The following is a 7860-nucleotide window of genomic DNA, read 5'->3' on the forward strand; positions in this document are numbered from 1 at the left end:
CTAAAGTTGCAAATGTGGATCAGTGTTTGAGAAGTAGTGGCTATCAAATGGGCATATGTTTACTTTCCAAGATGGTTCAGCAGAAAGTAGGCTATAATATCCAGCTGTAGTAAGAAAGTATCCAGCTATTTCAAGAAATCAGCTGTAAAGTTTTAACTTGGGGAAATCCCAATAATTTTCTTTTTTCTTTCTTTTTTTTTTTTTTTAAGATTTTATTTATTTATTTGACAGACAGAGATCACAAGCAGGCAGAGAGGCAGGAAGAGAGAAAGAGGAAGCAGGCTCCCTGCTGAGAAGAGAGCCTGATGTGGGGCTCGATCCCAGGACCCTGGGATCATGACCTGAGCCGAAGGCAGAGGCTTTAACCCACTGAGCCATCCAGGCACCCCCCAATAATTTTCAATTTCATGTTGCTTGTTTCCAAGATCTTTGTGGTCACTATTTCATGTATGGCTTTTGTGAGAGAACCTCTGAGTTTCATTGAAAGTTATGACCACTTAACTGTTATGTAGAAACAATTGACTCGATGATCAAAATAAGTGTTGCAAGATTTTAAAATGAGGGCTCAGTGTCTTGATTAAATCCTGAACAAATGCCCAATAAGAATTAATGAAGGGGGTGCCTGGGTGGCTCAGTGGGTTAAGCCTCTGCCTTTGGCTCAGGTCATGATCCCGGAATCCTGGGATCCTGCCCTGCATCAGGCTCTCTGCTCAGCGGGGAGCCTGCTTCCTCCTCTCTCTCTCTCTCTCTCTGCCTGCCTCTCTGCCTACTTGTGATCTCTGTCAAATAAATAAATAAAATCTTAAAAAAAAAAAGAATTAATGAAGGGTAAATTTTTTTTATTAGTAATGGTAGTAGTTGTGGAAAGATGTCTGTAGTTGATTGATATCCAAGAGTAACATTAAAAATAAAACCCAGAAGCCATAGCATCTTTGGCCATGTTATTGATCAAATGGCATCACGGGTATCAGGCAAATGCACAGGCCAAGTTTGATATATCGAGTATACATGTCATATAGGACTCTATAAACCCCAATATTACAAGATCTTTTCATTAATTCTCTTCGTGAGTGTACTCCTCCTCATCACATCAACAAGCTGTATAATTAAAGGACCAAGAAAGAAGTTTCTGATGGTGTCATATTTCGATATTCTAAATAGGCCAGAGCCAGACACCTTTGCCTGCATTAGGACAGCTATTCCTTCTAGAGGACGATTGTAGCATGCCCTCCTTTACACTCCCCCATACCCTGGGAGCAGCACTCCCATTCCTCTGGAAATCCATCTCCCTTTCCTCTTGTGCCCACATTTTCGGAGGGAAGTCTTCATCATGATATCCCTTGAACTCGGCCACACAGGTGGACACCTGACTCGAGAGCAAATGCTCAAGATCTTCTTGGGGATTCATTCAGGGGGCAGTTAAAAGGAAAAAAAGCCTTTCATCTCTGCTGGTGGAAGCACAAGACAATCCTCTGTAGAAAAGAGAAGGCGAATGGAGGGGCAAAACACAGGGCGAGTTAGAGAGAGTCTGGGCAGTGCCGGAGTCCCTGTCTTAGAATCCCACGAGCCCCCTACCCCTCCTCCCTGCCTGCAATTCTTTGTTTTTGTTAATCGATAAGCTTTCTTTTTGGCCTCAAAACCCAGATTGAACTGGGTTTCTATAATTTGCAACCAAAAGAGGTTTGTTTTTTTGCTTTTTGGGGTTTTTTTTTGGCTTTAGAAACATTTCTCTTTTTTTAATTTCTTTTTTTTTTTTTTTATTAACATACAATGTACTATTAACTCCAGAAGTACAAGTCTGTGAATCATCAGGTTTACACACTTCACAGCACTCATCATAGCACATACCTTCCCCAATGTCCATAATCTCACCTCCCTCTCCCTACAGCCCTCTCCCCAGCAGCCCTCAGTTTATTTTGTGAGATTAAGAGTCTCTTGTGGTTTTAATTCAGTAACAATTCAAGATCTTGTAGATTTTTATATACCGTTTAGGGAAAGTACACATTATTTGACTTTCTCATATAATGTACTTGCTAAGGAACAGGGATGGCAGAGGCACCTTTATTGCTGGCTACTCTCTGGAAAACAGAAAACTAAAATAACAAGGGCCTCTGAGATGAACATAGGATTAAGCCCAGAGAGGGACAATAATATGAGAGCAGATTTCAACAGTTATTATTAAATATATTTTATATGTATTGTTTTACATAAATGCAAATATTTGCACACCTCAATTTCTTACAGACTAAATTTAGTACTGTATTTCAAGTTCAAAATACCAATGATTTTGACTTTTATGTGTGTGTATGGCTTTTGTTTGTTTGTTTGTTTGTTTTGTTTTTTAAGTAGACTCCACGCACAACATGGGGCTGGAACTCACAACCCTGAGATCAAGAGTTGTGTGCTCTAAGGACTGAGCCAGCCACCTGCCCCAAAATACCAGTGATTTTGAAAAAGTTTCCCAAATGAGCTAAATTTATTATGCATGCATTTGTAAGTTCTGGTAGTATATAAGATATGTTTTTATCCAATTTTAATATATTTTATCTATTGGTTAATAATATTATTTTAATATTAATATTGATAATATTAATATTATTTTAACAAAATCTAGGTGATCTGAAATGATCGTCATTCTTGCCAGAATCTTACTTTCATCTTAACTATGTAATCTTAGTGGTGGTTTATATTTGACCTAACATAATAAACATTTTCAGACTTTCAAACAACAGACTATCCCAAGATGTCTTATGTTCTGAACAACAATTATAAGTATTTTTCACGTAGTTGTACTTTTTATTATTTGATCAGGCTTCCCTTGCAGTTGTTACTGTAATGTTAAAGTGTATTTTTTGTTTGTATTCGTCTTCAGCCTGTTGACACAGCCTTTTGTAGTTTCAGTCTCTAGAGTCAAACGTTTGAGTCATCATCAAAGGCCCATTGCATTTCTAGAGTTTCCTACATGCCATGTTTTTTTTGCCTCCTGTGAAGACATGAAAAAAATAGATGTATGGCCACAGGTGATGCTGACTACAGTGTCAATCTTTATTTTTGGCACGTATGGAGCACTCTCTGTGGAAATGTGTCTGCATTTCTAGTCAGTAAATACTAGTTGACTAGTACTTGTTGACTTGTTCAGTGCTCAGCATTTGAGATAAAAATTATGGAAGAGTCAAAATGAGGGGAGGGCGTGGTCCCTTTGAATTAATATACTTAACAAAAACAGAAAACAACAAACACTAAATTATACATCTCTTGGAAAATATAGGAATTGTAAGTACTAAGATGAGTGACACGGATAGACAGAAACAAGGGAGGAGACATTTCCAGTACTGAGCTAACACTCTCTGAGGTGAAAACTTCCTGCATCATATCCCAATCAAATGATTAATCCATATTTGGCCTCCTACTACCAAGAAATTCTGTACTTTGTGGGGATATTGGTCCATTTCAGTTTAATTAGAAATTTCTTTCTTATGTTTACTTGAGTGGTAATCTGAACTGAAAGTTTTGGCCTATGTAGTAGTTAACTCCGTACCATCTACAGGCTGGTCATACAGTCCGACCCCATGTCAGGAGGAACTGACCTTCTGTCTTCTCACCTTATTTCTCCAAAAGAAGAGTGTTAGGGACCTTGAGGCTTCTGGAATCATAAAGATTTCTGTGCCCCTGAGAACTCTATAAAGTGAAAAAGATGCTCTCACTTTCCCACATTTATTTGAATAGAATGCCCCTTAGATTTGATCTTGGTGTGATAAAAGAAAAAAGGAAATGAATGGTATGAGACTTGAACTTCTTGAGAATCTACTGTGGCTCTTCAAGGATGTGTGTGTTTTGGATGGTACTTTATCTTATTACTACAATTAGTCCTCAGAACAACACTGTAAAGTGGGTATCATTATCCAAATGCCTTATGAGAAATTGAGAATGAGCAGAGCTGAGCAGTCTCTCTTTACACGCCAGGGCTTTCTACTGCTTTCTTTTCAAGAGAGGTCTTTAAGTAAAGAGCTATATACCTAAGGAGATCTTAGTAGTGATGTATATTCTCACTCCATCTAGGACACTTTTGATGTTGACAGGGATCAATGTCATAATTACATCCCAAACGAAAGTATAAACTGGGATTGTCTGGGCAAACCCTGACCTTTGGTCACTAGAACTTAAGGTCACTCCTAAGGCCCTAGGAGGTCCTGGCTAGGAGCACTATAGCTTAGCTTAGGGACTTGATAATAGTAATTGCACCTTTGGTTCCCTGTCTATGCACAGTATGAGAAAATATCCTCTTATATCAACATCCACTCAGAAAGTTTTCTTGCCTTTGTAAGGTTTATATTTTCAGCTAAATTCACTTGAGTTCTTGACAAAATTCCAAAGGAGGACTTTTCTATCTCTCCCAGCACAAGAGTTGAGTCAGAGCACCGTCTTACATAGCATTGTGCCTGCTACTGATAGGATACAGGCTCGCCTCAGGCCTCCCATCCACTTAAGTTTCTCAAGGCTTGAGCAGGTTGGAGCTGTTCTCCAACTCTTTGCTCAGTGCTGTGGAATTGCTATCCCTACATACCACAGGAAAAGGTGATATTAGTGTTGTAGGATCCCTTTGAGATCCCTGATAAAAGATGATTTGATGGTATAAGACATTATTATGATAAACAGACCCTGGGATTTTGTCCTTGGGGTTTAAATGATACTCTTTCAATATGAACCTATGAAGAGATGAACTTCAAGCATTCACTGGGTAGCATCTTTTAATGATTTCCATTATTTTGAATCAGCAAATGTCTAGCCAATACATAGCGAGAAATGCTCTGTGTGATCGTTACTTAACAAGAAACTTAAACTTGTTCTACATGCACAGATAGACTGACTCATGTTTTGAGTTGGGATAAGCACCACAGGTAGAAACTTGTTCAATTATATGCCTTGAAAGAGCCAACTACCTCACGGAAGAAACTAAATGTGTCAGCATTATCCCAAACGATTCAAGATTGGATAAAGCCAAGTTAATAGAATCTTGTCCAGTTTTACTTTACTATCTCAAAACTTGCAAATCTTAAAAGGAATGCTAATTGTCACTTCATGCTAAACTAAAGAACCATACAATTGAAGCTGACTATATTCTATTAAATAAATTATCATTTAATTTAAAGATACAAAGTTCAACACGGGAAAATGATTTGACTACTCCCTTTACCTCTTTTTCTTAATCCCCATTAATTTACAGATTTGGGGCACCAGTATTTTGGCTCAGATATATTTTGGATGATCTAAAATGTGCTGGTACTATAGGTGGTAGAATCATACTAACTTTGCAAAAGATATTTATGCTTAGGAATATTTTTCATAGCTTGGCATTTGAAAATATATTTTAAACCACAAACCGTACTTCAAAAACAAAATACTTGATTTCAAGAATGTACAGTAAGGGGCGCCTGGGTGGCTCAGTGGGTTAAAGCCTCTGCCTTCGGCTCAGGTCATGATCCCAGGGTCCTGGGATCGAGCCCCGCATCGGGCTCTCTGCTTGGCAGGGAGCCTGCTTACTCCTCTCTCTCTGCCTGCCTTTCTGCCTACTTGTGATCTCTCTCTGTCAAATAAATAAATAAAATCTTTTAAAAAAAAAAAGAATGTACAGTAAGAAGCTGACACCAACATTTCTCAAATGAGTTAAGAGAGATACTTTAGAGCACCTAGAAATACTAACAGCAGCTATTGTAAGAGCAGATTAATGGAATTTTTTATTTGGTTAAGTTGTCTGCCTATAGACTTACTAGTGTTAGGTTAGTTACACCAACATTTTTGTGGTTTAACTTCGGCTCTCTTTCACAGGAAAAGAGATTTTTGCATTTTGTAATCAGTTGGCCACATCAAAGGGGGAAATGGAGCTGTCAGATAAACAAGCTCATTATTGATGTTGGTGTCTGGTCCACAGGACCGCAGAATCTAGGGAAAGAGAATGGCTTTGTGGTTATTTCAGGACTGCAGGCCAACGCCAAAAATATGCATATGCAGAAAAGTTGCCCAGCAGCAGTATGCAAACTTTAGAATGCACAGATACTACCTGCGGTTCTCGCTAAACATGCGTTTTCCTTGGTCCCTTCCCTCCCCCAGCCCAGGAAAGATTCATCTAGACTGGAATGAGATCAGGAATTTCAGGTTTGCCAAGCACTTGGGTGTTTGTCTCCCAATGCTTGCAATCCGGACGTCACTCTGAGAACACTTATCCAGATCCTTGGGGATGAGCGCAAGGACTGAAAAGTGAAGCCGGGTGTGGTAAAGGTAGTTGTTAGAATGCTTCCCATGGCTGGGTCTGGGGACGTAGCAAGGCGTGGATAGGAGTAAAATTACAGAATTGTATTTTCTCCCATTTCATTTTCTTTCTTATCAATTCCTCCCCCCTCCAATCCACTCTCCACCCCATACACCCTTCAGACTAGACCCTATTTCTCTCAATCTTTCTAGGAGGATAACTGAGATGAACTTATAGTGAGTCGCTTTCAAAGGGGATGGTTTCACTCTAATAGTATACTTTTGAGATATATTTCTCGTCAACAGCTCCTCTATTTCTTTGAGAAGAAATTCAGTGTAGTGGTTAAGGTCAGGCTACCCAGATAAAAACTGCATCCCTATCATGTCTTCCCCATGTGCTTTTAGAGAATCACTTAATGCCTTAGGTGGTCTTATCCTTAAAAGGGGGATAATAATTGCATCTAGGTCGTAGGATTATTGTGAGGAGTAAACAAACACCAGATATAAAACACTTAAAACAGCCTGAGGAAAATGTTAAAGCTATATAAATATTGTAAAACTTAAGGAAGGTTTTGAGTCTTGGGTTTAAAGGAAAAAAGAGTATTCTTTTCACTAGTCTTCAGGAACCATTGGCTTCTCCATATAAACAGAAAGGAATACATCAGGAGGCATAGTAACCAACCTAAAGAAGCACGAGAGAACTGTGACAACAAGAAAGGGGGTTTTTGTGAATGAAGTTGAATCCCTCATATCGCCATGTGCATCAGTAATAAAGAATTGTTTTCGAAGATACTCAAAAGATCATTTGACAGTTTGGCAGCTATCCCTAATAACATTATTGTCGTTATTACTATTTTTTAATCCAGGGAGAGAAGCACATTGTTTTAACATCAGTAAAGTTCTCCCAGCAGAACTGACAAGTTCCTACCTGAGTGCCTGAGCGGGGTCCCTACGGGTGTTTGACAGTGTGATGATGAGGTTACCTGAGTATCTGGTACCAGAGCTTTGATTGAAGAGAAAAATGTCCTTGTTTAGGGAAATACCATAATATTGCGGGTGATAAAACCTGAGGACTTGAAGCAAAGACAGGAAGGACACGAGGAAACAAAGAAATGGGTAAGGTACACTACATTAGAAATAAAGACAAATTTAGAAGCAGAGAGAAGTCAGAGCAGAGACTAGGAGAGGAAACACTGAGAAAAGAGAGGGAATTCAAATGACACAGCATGGGCCAGAACGCCGGCATGGCATCGGAGGCTACTAAGAAATTCCCATCACGTGATTGGGTAGGTTACAGCAAGGGAGTTTTAGGAGGAGGTGTTTTTAGTATTATGATGTTTTGTTTTGTTTTGTTTTATTGTTTTCGCTTCCTAGTTTCTACCACCCACTCACCCACTCGCTCATCTCTGTAAAGCTCTGTGTGATGCCAAGTATGCGTATGCATTTCCGTGGGGCTGTGTTGTGGTCCGTAAAGGTTGGGGTGATAAAGGAAACTGTGGCTGGCTGATGTTCAAAGGCAGAGGAAGAGCGGTCAGGGATCTCCACGTGGTGAATTGCAGGCAAGACAGTGACAGGCCATGGCCAAACTGAGAGTGGTATAGAAACACAGTTGCA

The sequence above is a fragment of the Martes martes genome, assembly GCF_963455335.1.
Source record: "Martes martes genome assembly, chromosome: 13".
Taxonomy (NCBI): domain Eukaryota; kingdom Metazoa; phylum Chordata; class Mammalia; order Carnivora; family Mustelidae; genus Martes; species Martes martes.